A 22,388-nucleotide genomic window follows, 5' to 3' on the forward strand; every position below is an offset into this window, starting at 1 on the left:
CGAACCGAAAGTTTGGTGGTTCGAGCCCATCCGGGAGCGTTTTGTTGTGTCTCAGATGTAACGTGAAAAGTCAGAGTTTTTCCACAATACCTGACGAACATTTAATTTTTGGGCTTCCGTGGCGCAATGGTTAGTGCGCTCAGCTGTTATTCAAAAGGTTGGTGGTTCGAGCCCCTCCGGGAGCGTTTTGTGGGGTCTCAGATATAACGTAAAAAGTCAGAGTTTCTCCACAATACCTGACAACCAATTAATTACTGAGCTTCCGTGGCTCAATGGTTAGCGCGTTCGGCTGATAACCAATAGGTTGGTGGTTCGAGCCCATCCGGGAGCGGTGTTGTGAGGTCTCAGATGTAACGTAAAATGTCATAGTTTTTCCACAGCACCTGACGACCATTTAAATTTTGGGCTTCCGTGGCGCAATGGTTAGCGCGTTCAGCTGTTATTCAAAAGACTGGTGGTTTGAGCCCTCCCGGGAGCGGTGTTGTGAGGTCGCAAATGTGACGTAAAAAGTCAAGGATTTTCCACAATAACTGACGACCTTTTAATATTTGGGCTTCCGTTGCGCAATGGTTAGCGCGTTCGGCTGTTAACCGAAAGGTTGGTGGTTCGAGCCCACCCGGGAGCGTTGTTGTTGGATCTCTAATGTAACGTAAAAAGCCAAAGTTCTTCCACAATACCTGACGACCATTTAATTTTTGGGCGTCCGTGGCGCAATGGTTAGCGCGTTCGGCTGTTAACCGAAAGGTTGGTGGTTCGAGCCCATCCGGGAGCCGTGTTGTGACGTCTCAAATGTTACGTAAAATGTCAGAGTTTTTCCACAATACCTTACGAACATTTAATTTTTGGGCTTCCGTGGCGCAATAATTAGCGCGTCCAGCTATTAATCGAAAGGTTGGTGGTTCGAGCCCACCCGGGAGCGGTGTTGTGGGATCTCAAAGGTAACGTAGAAAGCCAAAGTTTTTCCACAATACCTGACTACCATTTAATTTTTGGGCTTCCTTGGCGCAATGGTTAGCGCGTTCGGCTGTTGACCGAAAGGTTGGTGGTTCGAGCCCACCTGGGAGAGGTGCTGTAGGGTCTCAGATGTAACGTAAAAAGTCATAACTTATCCACAATACCTAACAACCATTTAATTTCTGAGCTTCTGTGGCTCACTGGTTAGCGCGTTCGGCTGTTAACCAATAGGTTGGTGGTTGAGCCCATCCGGGAGAAGTGTTGTGACGTCTCAGATGTAACGTAAAATGTCAGAGTTTTTCCACAATACCTGACGAGCATTTAATTTTTGGGCTTCCGTGGCTCAATGGTTAGAGCGTTCGGCTGTTAACCAATAGGTTGATGGTTCGAGCCCTCCCGGGAGCGGTGTTGTGACGTCTCAGATGTAACGTAAAATGTCAGAGTTTTTCCACAATACCTGACGAGCATTTAATTTTTGGGCTTCCGTGGCGCAATGGTTAGCGCGTTCAGCTGTTAATCGAAAGGTTGGTGGTTCGAGCCCATCCGGGAGCGGTGTTGTGTGGTCTCAGATGTGAAGTAAAAAGTCAAAGTTTTACCTCAATACCTGACGAAAATTTAATTTTTGGGCTTCAGTGGCGCAATGGTCAGCGCGTTCAGCTGTTAACCAATAGGTTGGTGGTTCGAGCCCACCCGGGAGCGGTGTTTTGGGATCTCAAATGTAACGTAAATAGCCAAAGTTTTTCCACAATACCTGACGACCATTTAATTTTTGGGCGTCCGTGGCGCAATGGTTAGCGCGTTCGGCTGTTAACCGAAAGGTTGGTGGTTCGAGCCCACCCGGGAGCGGTGTTGTGGGATCTCTAATGTAACGTAAAAACCCAAATTTTCCCACAATACCTGACGACCATTTAATTTTTGGGCGTCCGTGGCGCAATGGTTAGCGCGTTCGGCTGTTAACCGAAAGGTTGGTGGTTCGAGCCCATCCGGGAGCGGTGTTGTGTGGTCTCAGATGTGAAGTAAAAAGTCAAGGATTTTCCACAATAACTGACGACCTTTTACTATTTGGGCTTCCGTTGCGCAAAGGTTAGCGCGTTCGGCTGTTAACCGAAAGGTTGGTGGTTCGAGCCCACCCGGGAGCGTTGTTGTTGGATCTCTAATGTAACGTAAAAAGCCAAAGTTCTTCCACAATACCTGACGACCATTTAATTTTTGGGCGTCCGTGGCGCAATGGTTAGCGCGTTCGGCTGTTAACCGAAAGGTTGGTGGTTCGAGCCCATCCGGGAGCCGTGTTGTGACGTCTCAAATGTTACGTAAAATGTCAGAGTTTTTCCACAATACCTTACGAACATTTAATTTTTGGGCTTCCGTGGCGCAATAATTAGCGCGTCCAGCTATTAATCGAAAGGTTGGTGGTTCGAGCCCACCCGGGAGCGGTGTTGTGGGATCTCAAATGTAACGTAGAAAGCCAAAGTTTTTCCACAATACCTGACTACCATTTAATTTTTGGGCTTCCTTGGCGCAATGGTTAGCGCGTTCGGCTGTTGACCGAAAGGTTGGTGGTTCGAGCCCACCTGGGAGAGGTGCTGTAGGGTCTCAGATGTAACGTAAAAAGTCATAACTTATCCACAATACCTAACAACCATTTAATTTCTGAGCTTCTGTGGCTCACTGGTTAGCGCGTTCGGCTGTTAACCAATAGGTTGGTGGTTGAGCCCATCCGGGAGAAATGTTGTGACGTCTCAAATGTTACGTAAAATGTCAGAGTTTTTCCACAATACCTGACGAACATTTAATTTTTGGGCTTCCGTGGCGCAATGGTTAGCGTGCTCAACTGTTATTCAAAAGGTTGGTGGTTCGAGCGTACCCGGGAGCGGTGTTGTGATGTCTCAGATGTGACGAAAAAAGTCGAGGTTTTTCCACAATACCTGACGACCATTTAATTTTTGGGCTTCCGTGGCGCAATGGTTAGCGCGTTCAGCAGTTAACCGAAAGGTTGGTGTTTCGAGCCCAACCAGGAGAGGTGTTGTGGGGTCTCAGATGTAGCGTAAAAAGTCAAACGTTTTCCACAATAACTGACGAACCGAAAGTTTGGTGGTTCGAGCCCATCCGGGAGTGTTTTGTGGTGTCTCAGATGTAACGTGAAAAGTCAGAGTTTTTCCACAATACCTGACGAACATTTAATTTTTGGGCTTCCGTGGCGCAATGGTTAGTGCGCTCAGCTGTTATTCAAAAGGTTGGTGGTTCGGGCCCCTCCGGGAGCGTTTTGTGGGGTCTCAGATATAATGTAAAAAGTCAGAGTTTCTCCACAATACCTGACAACCAATTAATTACTGAGCTTCCGTTGCGCAATGGTTAGCGCGTTCGGCTGTTAACCGAAAGGTTGGTGGTTCGAGCCCACCCGGGAGCGTTTTTGTTGGATCTCTAATGTAACGTAAAAAGCCAAAGTTCTTCCACAATACCTGACGACCATTTAATTTTCGGGCGTCCGTGGCGCAATGGTTAGCGCGTTCGGCTGTTAACCGAAAGGTTGGTGGTTCGAGCCCATCCGGGAGCCGTGTTGTGACGTCTCAAATGTAACGTAGAAAGCCAAAGTTTTTGCACAATACCTGACTACCATTTAATTTTTGGGCTTCCTTGGCGCAATGGTTAGCGCGTTCGGCTGTTGACCGAAAGGTTGGTGGTTCGAGCCCACCTTGGAGAGGTGCTGTAGGGTCTCAGATGTAACGTAAAAAGTCATAACTTATCCACAATACCTAACAACCATTTAATTTCTGAGCTTCTGTGGCTCACTGGTTAGCTTGTTCGGCTGTTAACCAATAGGTTGGTGGTTCGAGCCCATCCGGGAGAAGTGTTGTGACGTCTCAGATGTAACGTAAAATGTCAGAGTTTTTCCACAATACCTGACGAGCATTTAATTTTTGGGCTTCCGTGGCTCAATGGTTAGAGCGTTCGGCTGTTAACCAATAGGTTGGTGGTTCGAGCCCATCCGGGAGCGGTGTTGTGACGTCTCAGATGTAACGTAAAATGTCAGAGTTTTTCCACAATACCTGACGAGCATTTAATTTTTGGGCTTCCTTGGCGCAATGGTTAGCGCGTTCAGCTGTTAATCGAAAGGTTGGTGGTTCGAGCCCATCCGGGAGCGGTGTTGTGAGGTCTCAGATGTGAAGTAAAAATTCAAAGTTTTACCTCAATACCTGACGAAAATTTAACTTTTGGGCTTCAGTGGCGCAATGGTTAGCGCGTTCGGCTGTTAACCAATAGGTTGGTGGTTCGAGCTCATCCGGGAGAGGTGTTGTGACGTCTCAGATGTAACGTAAAATGTCAGAGTTTTTCCACAATACCTGACGACCATTTAATTTTTGGGCGTCCGTGGCGAATGTTTAGCGCGTTCGGCTGTTAATCGAAAGGTTGGTGGTTCGAGCCCATCCGGGAGCGGTGTTGTGAGGTCTCAGATGTAGCGTGAAAAGTCAAACTTTTTCCATAATATGTGATAACCATTTATTTTCTGAGCTTCCGTGGCTCAATTGTTAGCGCGTTCGGCTTTTAACCAATAGGTTGGTGGTTCGAGCCCACCCGGGAGCGGTGTTTTGGGATCTCAAATGTAACGTAAATAGCCTAAGTTTTACCTCAATACCTGACGAACATTTCATTTTTGGGCGTCCGTGGCGCAATGGTTAGCGCGTTCGGCTGTTAACCGAGAGGTTGGTGGTTCGAGCCCATCCTGGAGCGGTGTTGTGACGTCTCAGATAATACGTAAAATGTCAGAGTTTTTCCACAATACCTGACGAACATTTCATTTTTGGGCTTCCGTGGCGCAATAATTAGCGCGTCCAGCTGTTAATCGAAAGGTTGGTGGTTCGAGCCCAACCGGGAGCGGTGTTGTGGGATCTGTAATGTAACGTGAAAACCAAAGTTTTTCCACAATACCTGACGACGATTGAATTTTTGGGTTTCCGTGGCGCATTGGTTAGCGCGTTCGGCTATGAACCGAAAGGTTGGTGGTTCGTGCCCATCCGGGAGCGGTGTTGTGAGGTCTCAGATGTGACGTAAAAAGTCAGAGTTTTTCCACAATACCTGACGAACATTTAATTTTTGGGCTTCCGTGGCGCAATGGTTAGCGTGCTCAACTGTTATTCAAAAGGTTGGTGGTTCGAGCGTACCCGGGAGCGGTGTTGTGATGTCTCAGATGTGACGAAAAAAGTCGAGGTTTTTCCACAATACCTGACGACCATTTAATTTTTGGGCTTCCGTGGCGCAATGGTTAGCGCGTTCAGCAGTTAACCGAAAGGTTGGTGTTTCGAGCCCAACCAGGAGAGGTGTTGTGGGGTCTCAGATGTAGCGTAAAAAGTCAAACGTTTTCCACAATAACTGACGAACCGAAAGTTTGGTGGTTCGAGCCCATCCGGGAGTGTTTTGTGGTGTCTCAGATGTAACGTGAAAAGTCAGAGTTTTTCCACAATACCTGACGAACATTTAATTTTTGGGCTTCCGTGGCGCAATGGTTAGTGCGCTCAGCTGTTATTCAAAAGGTTGGTGGTTCGGGCCCCTCCGGGAGCGTTTTGTGGGGTCTCAGATATAATGTAAAAAGTCAGAGTTTCTCCACAATACCTGACAACCAATTAATTACTGAGCTTCCGTTGCGCAATGGTTAGCGCGTTCGGCTGTTAACCGAAAGGTTGGTGGTTCGAGCCCACCCGGGAGCGTTTTTGTTGGATCTCTAATGTAACGTAAAAAGCCAAAGTTCTTCCACAATACCTGACGACCATTTAATTTTCGGGCGTCCGTGGCGCAATGGTTAGCGCGTTCGGCTGTTAACCGAAAGGTTGGTGGTTCGAGCCCATCCGGGAGCCGTGTTGTGACGTCTCAAATGTAACGTAGAAAGCCAAAGTTTTTGCACAATACCTGACTACCATTTAATTTTTGGGCTTCCTTGGCGCAATGGTTAGCGCGTTCGGCTGTTGACCGAAAGGTTGGTGGTTCGAGCCCACCTTGGAGAGGTGCTGTAGGGTCTCAGATGTAACGTAAAAAGTCATAACTTATCCACAATACCTAACAACCATTTAATTTCTGAGCTTCTGTGGCTCACTGGTTAGCTTGTTCGGCTGTTAACCAATAGGTTGGTGGTTCGAGCCCATCCGGGAGAAGTGTTGTGACGTCTCAGATGTAACGTAAAATGTCAGAGTTTTTCCACAATACCTGACGAGCATTTAATTTTTGGGCTTCCGTGGCTCAATGGTTAGAGCGTTCGGCTGTTAACCAATAGGTTGGTGGTTCGAGCCCATCCGGGAGCGGTGTTGTGACGTCTCAGATGTAACGTAAAATGTCAGAGTTTTTCCACAATACCTGACGAGCATTTAATTTTTGGGCTTCCTTGGCGCAATGGTTAGCGCGTTCAGCTGTTAATCGAAAGGTTGGTGGTTCGAGCCCATCCGGGAGCGGTGTTGTGAGGTCTCAGATGTGAAGTAAAAATTCAAAGTTTTACCTCAATACCTGACGAAAATTTAATTTTTGGGCTTCAGTGGCGCAATGGTTAGCGCGTTCGGCTGTTAACCAATAGGTTGGTGGTTCGAGCTCATCCGGGAGAGGTGTTGTGACGTCTCAGATGTAACGTAAAATGTCAGAGTTTTTCCACAATACCTGACGACCATTTAATTTTTGGGCGTCCGTGGCGAATGTTTAGCGCGTTCGGCTGTTAATCGAAAGGTTGGTGGTTCGAGCCCATCCGGGAGCGGTGTTGTGAGGTCTCAGATGTAGCGTGAAAAGTCAAACTTTTTCCATAATATGTGATAACCATTTATTTTCTGAGCTTCCGTGGCTCAATTGTTAGCGCGTTCGGCTTTTAACCAATAGGTTGGTGGTTCGAGCCCACCCGGGAGCGGTGTTTTGGGATCTCAAATGTAACGTAAATAGCCTAAGTTTTACCTCAATACCTGACGAACATTTCATTTTTGGGCGTCCGTGGCGCAATGGTTAGCGCGTTCGGCTGTTAACCGAGAGGTTGGTGGTTCGAGCCCATCCTGGAGCGGTGTTGTGACGTCTCAGATAATACGTAAAATGTCAAAGTTTTTCCACAATACCTGACGAACATTTCATTTTTGGGCTTCCGTGGCGCAATAATTAGCGCGTCCAGCTGTTAATCGAAAGGTTGGTGGTTCGAGCCCAACCGGGAGCGGTGTTGTGGGATCTGTAATGTAACGTAAAAACCAAAGTTTTTCCACAATACCTGACGACGATTGAATTTTTGGGTTTCCGTGGCGCATTGGTTAGCGCGTTCGGCTATGAACCGAAAGGTTGGTGGTTCGTGCCCATCCGGGAGCGGTGTTGTGAGGTCTCAGATGTGACGTAAAAAGTCAGAGTTTTTCCACAATACCTGACGAACATTTAATTTTTGGGCTTCCGTGGCGCAATGGTTAGCGTGCTCAACTGTTATTCAAAAGGTTGGTGTTTCGAGCGTACCCGGGAGCGGTGTTGTGATGTCTCAGATGTGACGTAAAAAGTCGAGGGTTTTCCACAATACCTGACGACAATTAAATATTTGGGCTTCCGTGGCGCAATGGTTAGCGCGTTCGGCTGTTAACCGAAAGGTTGGTGGTTCGAGCGTACCCGGGAGCGGTGTTGTGATGTCTCAGATGTGACGAAAAAAGTCGAGGTTTTTCCACAATACCTGACGACCATTTAATATTTGGGCTTCCGTGGCGCAATGGTTAGCGCGTTCAGCAGTTAACCGAAAGGTTGGTGTTTCAAGCCCAACCAGGAGAGGTGTTGTGGGGTCTCAGATGTAGCGTAAAAAGTCAAAACTTTTTCACAATACGGGACAAACATTTAATTTCAGAAACTTCCGTGGCTCAATGGTTAGCGCGTTCGGCTGTTAACCAATAGGTTGGTGGTTCGAGCCCATCTGGGAGCGGTGTTGTGAGGTCTCAGATGTAATGTAAAAAGTCAAACGTTTTCCACAATAACTGACGAACCGAAAGTTTGGTGGTTCGAGCCCATCCGGGAGCGTTTTGTTGTGTCTCAGATGTAACGTGAAAAGTCAGAGTTTTTCCACAATACCTGACGAACATTTAATTTTTGGGCTTCCGTGGCGCAATGGTTAGTGCGCTCAGCTGTTATTCAAAAGGTTGGTGGTTCGAGCCCAACCGGGAGCGGTGTTGTGGGATCTGTAATGTAACGTAAAAACCAAAGTTTTTCCACAATACCTGACGACGATTGAATTTTTGGGTTTCCGTGGCGCATTGGTTAGCGCGTTCGGCTATGAACCGATAGGTTGGTGGTTCGTGCCCATCCGGGAGCGGTGTTGTGAGGTCTCAGATGTGACGTAAAAAGTCAGAGTTTTTCCACAATACCTGACGAACATTTAATTTTTGGGCTTCCGTGGCGCAATGGTTAGCGTGCTCAACTGTTATTCAAAAGGTTGGTGTTTCGAGCGTACCCGGGAGCGGTGTTGTGATGTCTCAGATGTGACGTAAAAAGTCGAGGGTTTTCCACAATACCTGACGACCATTTAATATTTGGGCTTCCGTGGCGCAATGGTTAGCGCGTTCGGCTGTTAACCGAAAGGTTGGTGGTTCGAGCGTACCCGGGAGCGGTGTTGTGATGTCTCAGATGTGACGAAAAAAGTCGAGGTTTTTCCACAATACCTGACGACCATTTAATATTTGGGCTTCCGTGGCGCAATGGTTAGCGCGTTCGGCTGTTAACCGAAAGGTTGGTGGTTCGAGCGTACCCGGGAGCGGTGTTGTGATGTCTCAGATGTGACGAAAAAAGTCGAGGTTTTTCCACAATACCTGACTACCATTTAATTTTTGGGCTTCCTTGGCGCAATGGTTAGCGCGTTCGGCTGTTGACCGAAAGGTTGGTGGTTCGAGTCCACCTTGGAGAGGTGCTGTAGGGTCTCAGATGTAACGTAAAAAGTCATAACTTATCCACAATACCTAACAACCATTTAATTTCTGAGCTTCTGTGGCTCACTGGTTAGCTTGTTCGGCTGTTAACCAATAGGTTGGTGGTTCGAGCCCATCCGGGAGAAGTGTTGTGACGTCTCAGATGTAACGTAAAATGTCAGAGTTTTTCCACAATACCTGACGAGCATTTAATTTTTGGGCTTCCGTGGCTCAATGGTTAGAGCGTTCGGCTGTTAACCAATAGGTTGGTGGTTCGAGCCCATCCGGGAGCGGTGTTGTGACGTCTCAGATGTAACGTAAAATGTCAGAGTTTTTCCACAATACCTGACGAGCATTTAATTTTTGGGCTTCCTTGGCGCAAAAGTTAGCGCGTTCAGCTGTTAATCGAAAGGTTGGTGGTTCGAGCCCATCCGGGAGCGGTGTTGTGAGGTCTCAGATGTGAAGTAAAAATTCAAAGTTTTACCTCAATACCTGACGAAAATTTAATTTTTGGGCTTCAGTGGCGCAATGGTTAGCGCGTTCGGCTGTTAACCAATAGGTTGGTGGTTCGAGCTCATCCGGGAGAGGTGTTGTGACGTCTCAGATGTAACGTAAAATGTCAGAGTTTTTCCACAATACCTGACGACCATTTAATTTTTGGGCGTCCGTGGCGAATGTTTAGCGCGTTCGGCTGTTAATCGAAAGGTTGGTGGTTCGAGCCCATCCGGGAGCGGTGTTGTGAGGTCTCAGATGTAGCGTGAAAAGTCAAACTTTTTCCATAATATGTGATAACCATTTATTTTCTGAGCTTCCGTGGCTCAATTGTTAGCGCGTTCGGCTTTTAACCAATAGGTTGGTGGTTCGAGCCCACCCGGGAGCGGTGTTTTGGGATCTCAAATGTAACGTAAATAGCCTAAGTTTTACCTCAATACCTGACGAACATTTCATTTTTGGGCGTCCGTGGCGCAATGGTTAGCGCGTTCGGCTGTTAACCGAGAGGTTGGTGGTTCGAGCCCATCCTGGAGCGGTGTTGTGACGTCTCAGATAATACGTAAAATGTCAAAGTTTTTCCACAATACCTGACGAACATTTCATTTTTGGGCTTCCGTGGCGCAATAATTAGCGCGTCCAGCTGTTAATCGAAAGGTTGGTGGTTCGAGCCCAACCGGGAGCGGTGTTGTGGGATCTGTAATGTAACGTAAAAACCAAAGTTTTTCCACAATACCTGACGACGATTGAATTTTTGGGTTTCCGTGGCGCATTGGTTAGCGCGTTCGGCTATGAACCGAAAGGTTGGTGGTTCGTGCCCATCCGGGAGCGGTGTTGTGAGGTCTCAGATGTGACGTAAAAAGTCAGAGTTTTTCCACAATACCTGACGAACATTTAATTTTTGGGCTTCCGTGGCGCAATGGTTAGCGTGCTCAACTGTTATTCAAAAGGTTGGTGTTTCGAGCGTACCCGGGAGCGGTGTTGTGATGTCTCAGATGTGACGTAAAAAGTCGAGGGTTTTCCACAATACCTGACGACAATTAAATATTTGGGCTTCCGTGGCGCAATGGTTAGCGCGTTCGGCTGTTAACCGAAAGGTTGGTGGTTCGAGCGTACCCGGGAGCGGTGTTGTGATGTCTCAGATGTGACGAAAAAAGTCGAGGTTTTTCCACAATACCTGACGACCATTTAATATTTGGGCTTCCGTGGCGCAATGGTTAGCGCGTTCAGCAGTTAACCGAAAGGTTGGTGTTTCAAGCCCAACCAGGAGAGGTGTTGTGGGGTCTCAGATGTAGCGTAAAAAGTCAAAACTTTTTCACAATACGGGACAAACATTTAATTTCAGAAACTTCCGTGGCTCAATGGTTAGCGCGTTCGGCTGTTAACCAATAGGTTGGTGGTTCGAGCCCATCTGGGAGCGGTGTTGTGAGGTCTCAGATGTAATGTAAAAAGTCAAACGTTTTCCACAATAACTGACGAACCGAAAGTTTGGTGGTTCGAGCCCATCCGGGAGCGTTTTGTTGTGTCTCAGATGTAACGTGAAAAGTCAGAGTTTTTCCACAATACCTGACGAACATTTAATTTTTGGGCTTCCGTGGCGCAATGGTTAGTGCGCTCAGCTGTTATTCAAAAGGTTGGTGGTTCGAGCCCCTCCGGGAGCGTTTTGTGGGGTCTCAGATATAACGTAAAAAGTCAGAGTTTCTCCACAATACCTGACAACCAATTAATTACTGAGCTTCCGTGGCTCAATGGTTAGCGCGTTCGGCTGATAACCAATAGGTTGGTGGTTCGAGCCCATCCGGGAGCGGTGTTGTGAGGTCTCAGATGTAACGTAAAATGTCATAGTTTTTCCACAGCACCTGACGACCATTTAAATTTTGGGCTTCCGTGGCGCAATGGTTAGCGCGTTCAGCTGTTATTCAAAAGACTGGTGGTTTGAGCCCTCCCGGGAGCGGTGTTGTGAGGTCGCAAATGTGACGTAAAAAGTCAAGGATTTTCCACAATAACTGACGACCTTTTAATATTTGGGCTTCCGTTGCGCAATGGTTAGCGCGTTCGGCTGTTAACCGAAAGGTTGGTGGTTCGAGCCCACCCGGGAGCGTTGTTGTTGGATCTCTAATGTAACGTAAAAAGCCAAAGTTCTTCCACAATACCTGACGACCATTTAATTTTTGGGCGTCCGTGGCGCAATGGTTAGCGCGTTCGGCTGTTAACCGAAAGGTTGGTGGTTCGAGCCCATCCGGGAGCCGTGTTGTGACGTCTCAAATGTTACGTAAAATGTCAGAGTTTTTCCACAATACCTTACGAACATTTAATTTTTGGGCTTCCGTGGCGCAATAATTAGCGCGTCCAGCTATTAATCGAAAGGTTGGTGGTTCGAGCCCACCCGGGAGCGGTGTTGTGGGATCTCAAAGGTAACGTAGAAAGCCAAAGTTTTTCCACAATACCTGACTACCATTTAATTTTTGGGCTTCCTTGGCGCAATGGTTAGCGCGTTCGGCTGTTGACCGAAAGGTTGGTGGTTCGAGCCCACCTGGGAGAGGTGCTGTAGGGTCTCAGATGTAACGTAAAAAGTCATAACTTATCCACAATACCTAACAACCATTTAATTTCTGAGCTTCTGTGGCTCACTGGTTAGCGCGTTCGGCTGTTAACCAATAGGTTGGTGGTTGAGCCCATCCGGGAGAAGTGTTGTGACGTCTCAGATGTAACGTAAAATGTCAGAGTTTTTCCACAATACCTGACGAGCATTTAATTTTTGGGCTTCCGTGGCTCAATGGTTAGAGCGTTCGGCTGTTAACCAATAGGTTGATGGTTCGAGCCCTCCCGGGAGCGGTGTTGTGACGTCTCAGATGTAACGTAAAATGTCAGAGTTTTTCCACAATACCTGACGAGCATTTAATTTTTGGGCTTCCGTGGCGCAATGGTTAGCGCGTTCAGCTGTTAATCGAAAGGTTGGTGGTTCGAGCCCATCCGGGAGCGGTGTTGTGTGGTCTCAGATGTGAAGTAAAAAGTCAAAGTTTTACCTCAATACCTGACGAAAATTTAATTTTTGGGCTTCAGTGGCGCAATGGTCAGCGCGTTCAGCTGTTAACCAATAGGTTGGTGGTTCGAGCCCACCCGGGAGCGGTGTTTTGGGATCTCAAATGTAACGTAAATAGCCAAAGTTTTTCCACAATACCTGACGACCATTTAATTTTTGGGCGTCCGTGGCGCAATGGTTAGCGCGTTCGGCTGTTAACCGAAAGGTTGGTGGTTCGAGCCCACCCGGGAGCGGTGTTGTGGGATCTCTAATGTAACGTAAAAACCCAAATTTTCCCACAATACCTGACGACCATTTAATTTTTGGGCGTCCGTGGCGCAATGGTTAGCGCGTTCGGCTGTTAACCGAAAGGTTGGTGGTTCGAGCCCATCCGGGAGCGGTGTTGTGTGGTCTCAGATGTGAAGTAAAAAGTCAAGGATTTTCCACAATAACTGACGACCTTTTACTATTTGGGCTTCCGTTGCGCAAAGGTTAGCGCGTTCGGCTGTTAACCGAAAGGTTGGTGGTTCGAGCCCACCCGGGAGCGTTGTTGTTGGATCTCTAATGTAACGTAAAAAGCCAAAGTTCTTCCACAATACCTGACGACCATTTAATTTTTGGGCGTCCGTGGCGCAATGGTTAGCGCGTTCGGCTGTTAACCGAAAGGTTGGTGGTTCGAGCCCATCCGGGAGCCGTGTTGTGACGTCTCAAATGTTACGTAAAATGTCAGAGTTTTTCCACAATACCTTACGAACATTTAATTTTTGGGCTTCCGTGGCGCAATAATTAGCGCGTCCAGCTATTAATCGAAAGGTTGGTGGTTCGAGCCCACCCGGGAGCGGTGTTGTGGGATCTCAAATGTAACGTAGAAAGCCAAAGTTTTTCCACAATACCTGACTACCATTTAATTTTTGGGCTTCCTTGGCGCAATGGTTAGCGCGTTCGGCTGTTGACCGAAAGGTTGGTGGTTCGAGCCCACCTGGGAGAGGTGCTGTAGGGTCTCAGATGTAACGTAAAAAGTCATAACTTATCCACAATACCTAACAACCATTTAATTTCTGAGCTTCTGTGGCTCACTGGTTAGCGCGTTCGGCTGTTAACCAATAGGTTGGTGGTTGAGCCCATCCGGGAGAAATGTTGTGACGTCTCAGATGTAACGTAAAATGTCAGAGTTTTTCCACAATACCTGACGAGCATTTAATTTTTGGGCTTCCGTGGCTCAATGGTTAGAGCGTTCGGCTGTTAACCAATAGGTTGGTGGTTCGAGCCCTCCCGGGAGCGGTGTTGTGACGTCTCAGATGTAACGTAAAATGTCAGAGTTTTTCCACAATACCTGACGAGCATTTAATTTTTGGGCTTCCGTGGCGCAATGGTTAGCGCGTTCAGCTGTTAATCGAAAGGTTGGTGGTTCGAGCCCATCCGGGAGCGGTGTTGTGTGGTCTCAGATGTGAAGTAAAAAGTCAAAGTTTTACCTCAATACCTGACGAAAATTTAATTTTTGGGCTTCAGTGGCGCAATGGTCAGCGCGTTCGGCTGTTAACCGAAAGGTTGGTGGTTCGAGCCCACCCGGGAGCGGTGTTGTGGGATCTCTAATGTAACGTAAAAACCCAAATTTTCCCACAATACCTGACGACCATTTAATTTTTGGGCGTCCGTGGCGCAATGGTTAGCGCGTTCGGCTGTTAACCGAAAGGTTGGTGGTTCAAGCCCATCCGGGAGCGGTGTTGTGTGGTCTCAGATGTGAAGTAAAAAGTCAAAGTTTTACCTCAATACCTGACGAAAATTTAATTTTTGGGCTTCAGTGGCGCAATGGTCAGCGCGTTCAGCTGTTAACCGAAAGGTTGGTGGTTCGAGCCCACCCGGGAGCGGTGTTTTTGGATCTCAAATGTAACGTAAATAGCCAAAGTTTTTCCACAATACCTGACGACCATTTAATTTTTGGGCGTCCGTGGCGAATGGTTAGCGCGTTCGGCTGTTAACCGAAAGGTTGGTGGTTCGAGCCCATCCGGGAGCGGTGTTGTGAGGTCTCAGATGTGAAGTAAAAAGTCAAAGTTTTACCTCAATACCTGACGAAAATTTAATTTTTGGGCTTCAGTGGCGCAATGGTTAGCGCGTTCGGCTGTTAACCAAGAGGTTGGTGGTTCGAGCCCATCCGGGAGAGGTGTTGTGACGTCTCAGATGTAACGTAAAATGTCAGAGTTTTTCCACAATACCTGACGAACATTTAATTTTTGGGCTTCCGTGGCTCAATGGTTAGCGCGTTCGGCTGTTAATCGAAAGGTTGGTGGTTCGAGCCCATCCGGGAGAGGTGTTGTGACGTCTCAGATGTAACGTAAAATGTCAGAGTTTTTCCACAATACCTGACGAACATTTAATTTTTGGGCTTCCGTGGCGCAATGGTTAGCGCGTTCAGCTGTTAATCGAAAGGTTGGTGGTTCGAGCCCATCCGGGAGCGGTGTTGTGTGGTCTCAGATGTGAAGTAAAAAGTCAAAGTTTTACCTCAATACCTGACGAAAATTGAATTTTTGGGCTTCAGTGGCGCAATGGTTAGCGCGTTCGGCTGTTAACCAATAGGTTGGTGGTTCGAGCCCATCCGGGAGAGGTGTTGTGACGTCTCAGATGTAACGTAAAATGTCAGAGTTTTTCCACAATACCTGACGAACATTTAATTTTTGGGCTTCCCTGGCTCAATGGTTAGCGCGTTCGGCTGTTAATCGAAAGGTTGGTGGTTCGAGCCCATCCGGGAGCGGTGTTGTGAGGCCTCAGATGTAGCGTGAACAGTCAAACTTTTTCCATAATACGTGATAACCATTTATTTTCTGAGCTTCCGTGGCTCAATTGTTAGCGCGTTCGGCTCTTAACCAATAGGTTGGTGGTTCGAGCCCACCCGGGAGCGGTGTTTTGGGATCTCAAATGTAACGTAAATAGCCAAAGTTTTTCCACAATACCTGACGACCATTAAATTTTTGGGCGTCCGTGGCGCAATGGTTAGCTCGTTCGGCTGTTAACCGAAAGGTTGGTGGTTCGAGCCCATCCGGGAGCGGTGCTGTGAGGTCTCAGATGTGAAGAAAAAGTCAAAGTTTTACCTCAATACCGGACGACCATTTAATATTTGGGCTTCCGTTGCGCAATGGTTAGCGCGTTCGGCTGTTGACCGAAAGGTTGGTGGTTCGAGCCCACCTGGGAGAGGTGTTGTAGGGTCTCAGATGTAACGTAAAAAGTCATAACTTATCCACAATACCTAACAACCATTTAATTTCTGAGCTTCTGTGGCTCACTGGTTAGCGCGTTCGGCTGTTAACCAATAGGTTGGTGGTTCGAGCCCATCCGGGAGAAGTGTTGTGACGTCTCAGATGTAACGTAAAATGTCAGAGTTTTTCCACAATACCTGACGAACATTTAATTTTTGGGCTTCCGTGGCTCAATGGTTAGAGCGTTCGGCTGTTAACCAATAGGTTGGTGGTTCGGGCCCTCCCGGGAGCGGTGTTGTGACGTCTCAGATGTAACGTAAAATGTCAGAGTTTTTCTACAATACCTGACGAACATTTAATTTTTGGGCTTCCGTGGCTCAATGGTTAGAGCGTTCGGCTGTTAACCAATAGGTTGGTGGTTCGGGCCCTCCCGGGAGCGGTGTTGTGACGTCTCAGATGTAACGTAAAATGTAAGAGTTTTTCCACAATACCTGACGAACATTTAATTTTTGGGCTTCCGTGGCTCAATGGTTAGAGCGTTCGGCTGTTAACCAATAGGTTGGTGGTTCGGGCCCTCCCGGGAGCGGTGTTGTGACGTCTCAGATGTAACGTAAAATGTCAGAGTTTTTCCACAATACCTGACGAACATTTAATTTTTGGGCATCCGTGGCTCAATGGTTAGAGCGTTCGGCTGTTAACCAATAGGTTGGTGGTTCGGGCCCTCCCGGAAGCGGTGTTGTGACGTCTCAGATGTAACGTAAAATGTCAGAGTTTTTCCACAATACCTGACGAACATTTAATTTTTGGGCTTCCGTGGCTCAATGGTTAGCGCGTTCGGCTGTTAATCGAAAGGTTGGTGGTTCGAGGCCATCCGGGAGCGGTGTTGTGAGGTCTCAGATGTAGCGTGAAAAGTCAAACTTTTTCCATAATACGTGATAACCATTTATTTTCTGAGCTTCCGTGGCTCAATTGTTAGCGCGTTCGGCTGTTAACCGAAAGGTTGGTGGTTCGAGCCCATCCGGGAGCGGTGTTGTGTGGTCTCAGATGTGAGGTAAAAAGTCAAAGTTTTACCTCAGTACCTGACGAAAATTTAATTTTTGGGCTTCAGTGGCGCAATGGTCAGCGCGTTCAGCTGTTAACCGAAAGGTTGGTGGTTCGACCCCACCCGGGAGCGGTGTTTTTGGATCTCAAATGTAACGTAAATAGCCAAAGTTTTTCCACAATACCTGACGACCATTTAATTTTTGGGCGTCCGTGGCGAATGGTTAGCGCGTTCGGCTGTTAACCGAAAGGTTGGTGGTTCGAGCCCATCCGGGAGCGGTGTTGTGAGGTCTCAGATGTGAAATAAAAAGTCAAAGTTTTTCCTCAATACCTGACGAAAATTTAATTTTTGGGCTTCAGTGGCGCAATGGTTAGCGCGTTCGGCTGTTAACCAATAGGTTGGTGGTTCGAGCCCATCCGGGAGAGGTGTTGTGACGTCTCAGATGTAACGTAAAATGTCAGAGTTTTTCCACAATACCTGACGAACATTTAATTTTTGGGCTTCCGTGGCTAAATGGTTAGCGCGTTCGGCTGTTAATCGAAAGGTTGGTGGTTCGAGCCCATCCGGGAGCGGTGTTGTGAGGTCTCAGATGTAGCGTGAAAAGTCAAACTTTTTCCATAATACGTGATAACCATTTATTTTCTGAGCTTCCGTGGCTCAATTGTTAGCGCGTTCGGCTGTTAACCAATAGGTTGGTGGTTCGAGCCCATCCTGGAGCGGTGTTGTGAGGTCTCAGGTGTGAAGTAAAAAGTCAAAGTTTTACCTCAATACCGGACGACCATTTAATATTTGGGCTTCCGTTGCGCTATGGTTAGCGCGTTCGGCTGTTGACCGAAAGGTTGGTGGTTCGAGCCCACCTGGGAGAGGTGTTGTAGGGTCTCAGATGTAACTTAAAAAGTCATAACTTATCCACAATACCTAACAACTATTTAATTTCTGAGCTTCTGTGGCTCACTGGTTAGCGCGTTCGGCTGTTAACCAATAGGTTGGTGGTTCGAGCCCATCCGGGAGAAGTGTTGTGACGTCTCAGATGTAACGTAAAATGTCAGAGTTTTTCCACAATACCTGACGAACATTTAATTTTTGGGCTTCCGTGGCTAAATGGTTAGCGCGTTCGGCTGTTAATCGAAAGGTTGGTGATTCGAGCCCATCCGGGAGCGGTGTTGTGAGGTCTCAGATGTAGCGTGAAAAGTCAAACTTTTTCCATAATACGTGATAACCATTTATTTTCTGAGCTTCCTTGGCTCAATTGTTAGCGCGTTCGGCTGTTAACCAATAGGTTGGTGGTTCGAGCCCATCCGGGAGCGGTGCTGTGAGGTCTCAGATGTGAAGTAAAAAGTCAAAGTTTTACCTCAATACCTGACGACCATTTAATATTTGGGCTTCCGTTGCGATATGGTTAGCGCGTTCGGCTGTTAACCGAAAGGTTGGTGGTTCGAGCCCACCCGGGAGCGGTGTTGTGGGATCTCTAATGTAACGTAAAAACCCAAATTTTCCCACAATACCTGACGACCATTTAATTTTTGGGCGTCCGTGGCGCAATGGTTAGCGCGTTCGGCTGTTAACCGAAAGGTTGGTGGTTCGAGCCCATCCGAGAGCGGTGTTGTGACGTCTCAGATGTTACGTAAAATGTCAGAGTTTTTCCACAATACCTGACGACCATTTAATATTTGGGCTTCCATTGCGCAATGGTTAGCGCGTTCGGCTGTTAACCGAAAGGTTGGTGGTTCGAGCCCACCCGGGAGCGGTGTTGTGGGATCTCTAATGTAACGTAAAAACCCAAAGTTTATCCACACTGAAACCATTATTTTTATACTTTTTGCTTAAATTCAAGCAAATGTAACGATATTCAATCAAAAAACTGTTAAAATTAAATTTTTCAATAAGAAATCGTTGTCACGGATTTTGTATCTTGAAGAAGAAAAACATGCGATTTTTTCGGTACTTTTTTGAATGCATTTTTTTCTGGAGAAATTTTTAACCGCAATCAGCTTAATTCCCTATAAAACACTCAATAAAAGTGATTTCATCTCGATTGAACATTAAATAAAAATGTACCTCGATTTTTAATAACATTTTCAAAATCGACGTTTCACCGCCAACGAAGCATATTTTGAGTATTTCTTCACTATTTACAAATATAACCACTGAAACCATTATTTTTGTAATTTTTGCGTTAATTCAAGCAAATGTAACGATATTCATTCAACAAACTGTTAAAATTCAATTTTAAATAAGAAATCGTTGTCACGGATTTTGTATCTTGAAGAAAAAAACATGCGATTTTTTCGGTACACTTTTAAATGCATTTTTTTCTGGAGAAATGTTTGACCGAATTCAGCTTAATTCCCTATAAAACACTCATTAAAAGTGATTTCATCTCGATTGAACAATAATTAAAAATGTACCTCGATTTTTAATAACATTTTAAAAAATCGACGTTTCACCGCCAACGAAGCATATTTTGAGTATTTCTTCACTATTTACAAATATATTCACTGAAACCATTATTTTTATACTTTTTGCTTTAATTCAAGCAAATGTAACGATATTCATTCAAAAAACTGTTAAAATTCAATTTTTCAATAAGAAATCGTTGTCACGGATTTTGTATCTTGAAAAAGAAAAACATGCGATTTTTTCGGTACTTTTTTGAATGCATTTTTTTCTGGAGAAATGTTTAACCGAATTCAGCTTAATTCCCTATAAAACACTCATTAAAAGTGATTTCATCTCGATTGAACAATAAATAAAAATGTACCTCGATTTTTAATAACATTTTCAAAATCGACGTTTCACGGCCAAAGAAGCATATTTTGAGTATTTCTTCACTATTTTCAAAAATAACCACTGAAACCATTATTTTTATACTTTTTGCTTTAATTCAAGCAAATGTAACGATATTCATTCAAAAAACTGTTAAAATTCAATTTTTCAATAAGAAATCGTTGTCACGGATTTTGTATCTTGAAGAAGAAAAACATGCGATTTTTTCGGTACTTTTTTGAATGCATTTTTTTCTGGAGAAATTTTTGACCGAATTCAGCTTAATTCCCTATAAAACGCTCATTGAAAGTGATTTCATCTCGATTGAACAATAAATAAAAATGTACCTCGATTTTTAATAACATTTTCAAAATCGACGTAACTCGGCCTAAGAAAAACATTTTTTGTATTTGTTCACTATTTTCAAATATATTCATTGAAACCATTATTTTTATACTTTTTGCTTTAATTCAAGCAATGTAACGATATTCATTCAAAAAACTGTTAAAATTCAATTTTCAATAAGAAATCGTATTCACGGATTTTGTGTCTTGAAGAAGAAAAACCTGCGATTTTTTCGGTACTTTTTTGAATGAATTTTTTTCTGGAGAAATTTTTGACCGAATTCAGCTTAATTCCCTATAAAACACTCATTGAAAGTGATTTCATCTCGATTGAACAATAATTAAAAATTTACCTCGATTTTTAATAACATTTTCAAAATCGACGTTTCACGGCCAAAGAAGCTTACTTTGAGTATTTCTTCACTATTTTCAAATATGTTCACTGAAACCATTATTTTTATACTTTTTGCTTTAATTCAAGCAAATGTAACGATATTCAATCAAAAAACTGTTAAAATTAAATTTTTCAATAAGAAATCGTTGTCACGGATTTTGTATCTTGAAGAAGAAAAACATGCGATTTTTTCGGTACTTTTTTGAATGAATTTTTTTCTGGAGAAATTTTTGACCGAATTCAGCTTAATTCCCTATAAAACACTCATTAAAAGTGATTTCATCTCGATTGAACAATAAATGAAAATGTACCTCGATTTTTAATAACATTTTCAAAATCCACGTTTCACGGCCAAAGAAACATATTTTGAGTATTTCTTCACTATTTTCAAAAATAACCACTGAAACCATTATTTTTATACTTTTTGCTTTAATTCAAGCAAATGTAACGATATTCATTCAAAAAACTGTTAAAATTCAATTTTTCAATAAGAAATCGTTGTCACGGATTTTGTATCTTGAAGAAGAAAAACATGCGATTTTTTCGGTACTTTTTTGAATGCATTTTTTTCTGGAGAAATTTTTGACCGAATTCAGCTTAATTCCCTATAAAACACTCATTGAAAGTGATTTCATCTCGATTGAACAATAAATAAAAATGTACCTCGATTTTTAATAACATTTTCAAAATCGACGTAACTCGGCCAAAGAAGCATATTTTGAGTATTTCTTCACTATTTTCAAAAATAACCACTGAAACCATTATTTTTATACTTTTTGCTCTAATTCAAGCAAATGTAACGATATTCATTCAAAAAACTTAAAGTTCAATTTTTCAATAAGAAATCGTTGTCACGGATTTTGTATCTTGAAGAAGAAAAACATGCGATTTTTTTCGGTACTTTTTTGAATGCATTTTTTTTTTTTTTGAGAAATCTTTGACCGAATTCAGCTTAATTCCCTATAAAACACTCATTGAAAGTGATTTCATCTCGATTGAACAATAATTAAAAATTTACCTCGATTTTTAATAACATTTTCAAAATCGACGTTTCACGGCCAAAGAAGCATACTTTGAGTATTTCTTCACTATTTTCAAATATGTTCACTGAAACCATTATTTTTATACTTTTTGCTTTAATTCAAGCAAATGTAACGATATTCAATCAAAAAACTGTTAAAATTAAATTTTTCAATAAGAAATCGTTGTCACGGATTTTGTATCTTGAAGAAGAAAAACATGCGATTTTTTCGGTACTTTTTTGAATGAATTTTTTTCTGGAGAAATTTTTGACCGAATTCAGCTTAATTCCCTATAAAACACTCATTGAAAGTGATTTCATCTCGATTGAACAATAATTAAAAATTTACCTCGATTTTAATAACATTTTCAAAATCGACGTTTCACGGCCAAAGAAGCATATTTTGAGTATTTCTTCACTATTTTCAAAAATAACCACTGAAACCATTATTTTTATACTTTTTGCTTTAATTCAAGCAAATGTAACGATATTCATTCAAAAAACTGTTAAAATTCAATTTTTCAATAAGAAATCGTTGTCACGGATTTTGTATCTTGAAGAAGAAAAACATGCGATTTTTTCGGTACTTTTTTGAATGCATTTTTTTCTGGAGAAATTTTTGACCGAATTCAGCTTAATTCCCTATAAAACACTCATTGAAAGTGATTTCATCTCGATTGAACAATAAATAAAAATGTACCTCGATTTTTAATAACATTTTCAAAATCGACGTAACTCGGCCAAAGAAGCATATTTTGAGTATTTCTTCACTATTTTCAAAAATAACCACTGAAACCATTATTTTTATACTTTTTGCTCTAATTCAAGCAAATGTAACGATATTCATTCAAAAAACTTAAAGTTCAATTTTTCAATAAGAAATCGTTGTCACGGATTTTGTATCTTGAAGAAGAAAAACATGCGATTTTTTTCGGTACTTTTTTGAATGCATTTTTTTTTTTGAGAAATCTTTGACCGAATTCAGCTTAATTCCCTATAAAACACTCATTGAAAGTGATTTCATCTCGATTGAACAATAATTAAAAATTTACCTCGATTTTTAATAACATTTTCAAAATCGACGTTTCACGGCCAAAGAAGCATACTTTGAGTATTTCTTCACTATTTTCAAATATGTTCACTGAAACCATTATTTTTATACTTTTTGCTTTAATTCAAGCAAATGTAACGATATTCAATCAAAAAACTGTTAAAATTAAATTTTTCAATAAGAAATCGTTGTCACGGATTTTGTATCTTGAAGAAGAAAAACATGCGATTT

At 43.9% G+C, this 22,388-nt stretch overlaps 5 non-coding genes across 5 annotated transcripts; all 5 read left to right on the plus strand.

The window, feature by feature from the left end:
* Positions 1-258: 258 nt before the first annotated feature.
* Positions 259-331, plus strand: TRNAI-GAU (transfer RNA isoleucine (anticodon GAU)). The gene has a single exon. It is a non-coding gene; the product is annotated as a tRNA-Ile (tRNA).
* Positions 332-4,903: 4,572 nt separating this feature from the next.
* TRNAH-AUG (transfer RNA histidin (anticodon AUG)) lies at positions 4,904-4,976 on the plus strand. The gene has a single exon. It is a non-coding gene; the product is annotated as a tRNA-His (tRNA).
* Positions 4,977-7,199: 2,223 nt separating this feature from the next.
* Positions 7,200-7,272, plus strand: TRNAH-AUG (transfer RNA histidin (anticodon AUG)). The gene has a single exon. It is a non-coding gene; the product is annotated as a tRNA-His (tRNA).
* A 2,812-nt stretch (positions 7,273-10,084) lies between these two features.
* Positions 10,085-10,157, plus strand: TRNAH-AUG (transfer RNA histidin (anticodon AUG)). The gene has a single exon. It is a non-coding gene; the product is annotated as a tRNA-His (tRNA).
* A 903-nt stretch (positions 10,158-11,060) lies between these two features.
* On the plus strand, positions 11,061-11,133 carry TRNAI-GAU (transfer RNA isoleucine (anticodon GAU)). Its single transcript has one exon. It is a non-coding gene; the product is annotated as a tRNA-Ile (tRNA).
* Positions 11,134-22,388: the final 11,255 nt, after the last annotated feature.

Source organism: Phalangium opilio, unplaced genomic scaffold (assembly GCF_054372755.1).
Source record: "Phalangium opilio isolate 3A_F unplaced genomic scaffold, DU_Popi_V2 ptg000390l_1, whole genome shotgun sequence".
Taxonomy (NCBI): domain Eukaryota; kingdom Metazoa; phylum Arthropoda; class Arachnida; order Opiliones; family Phalangiidae; genus Phalangium; species Phalangium opilio.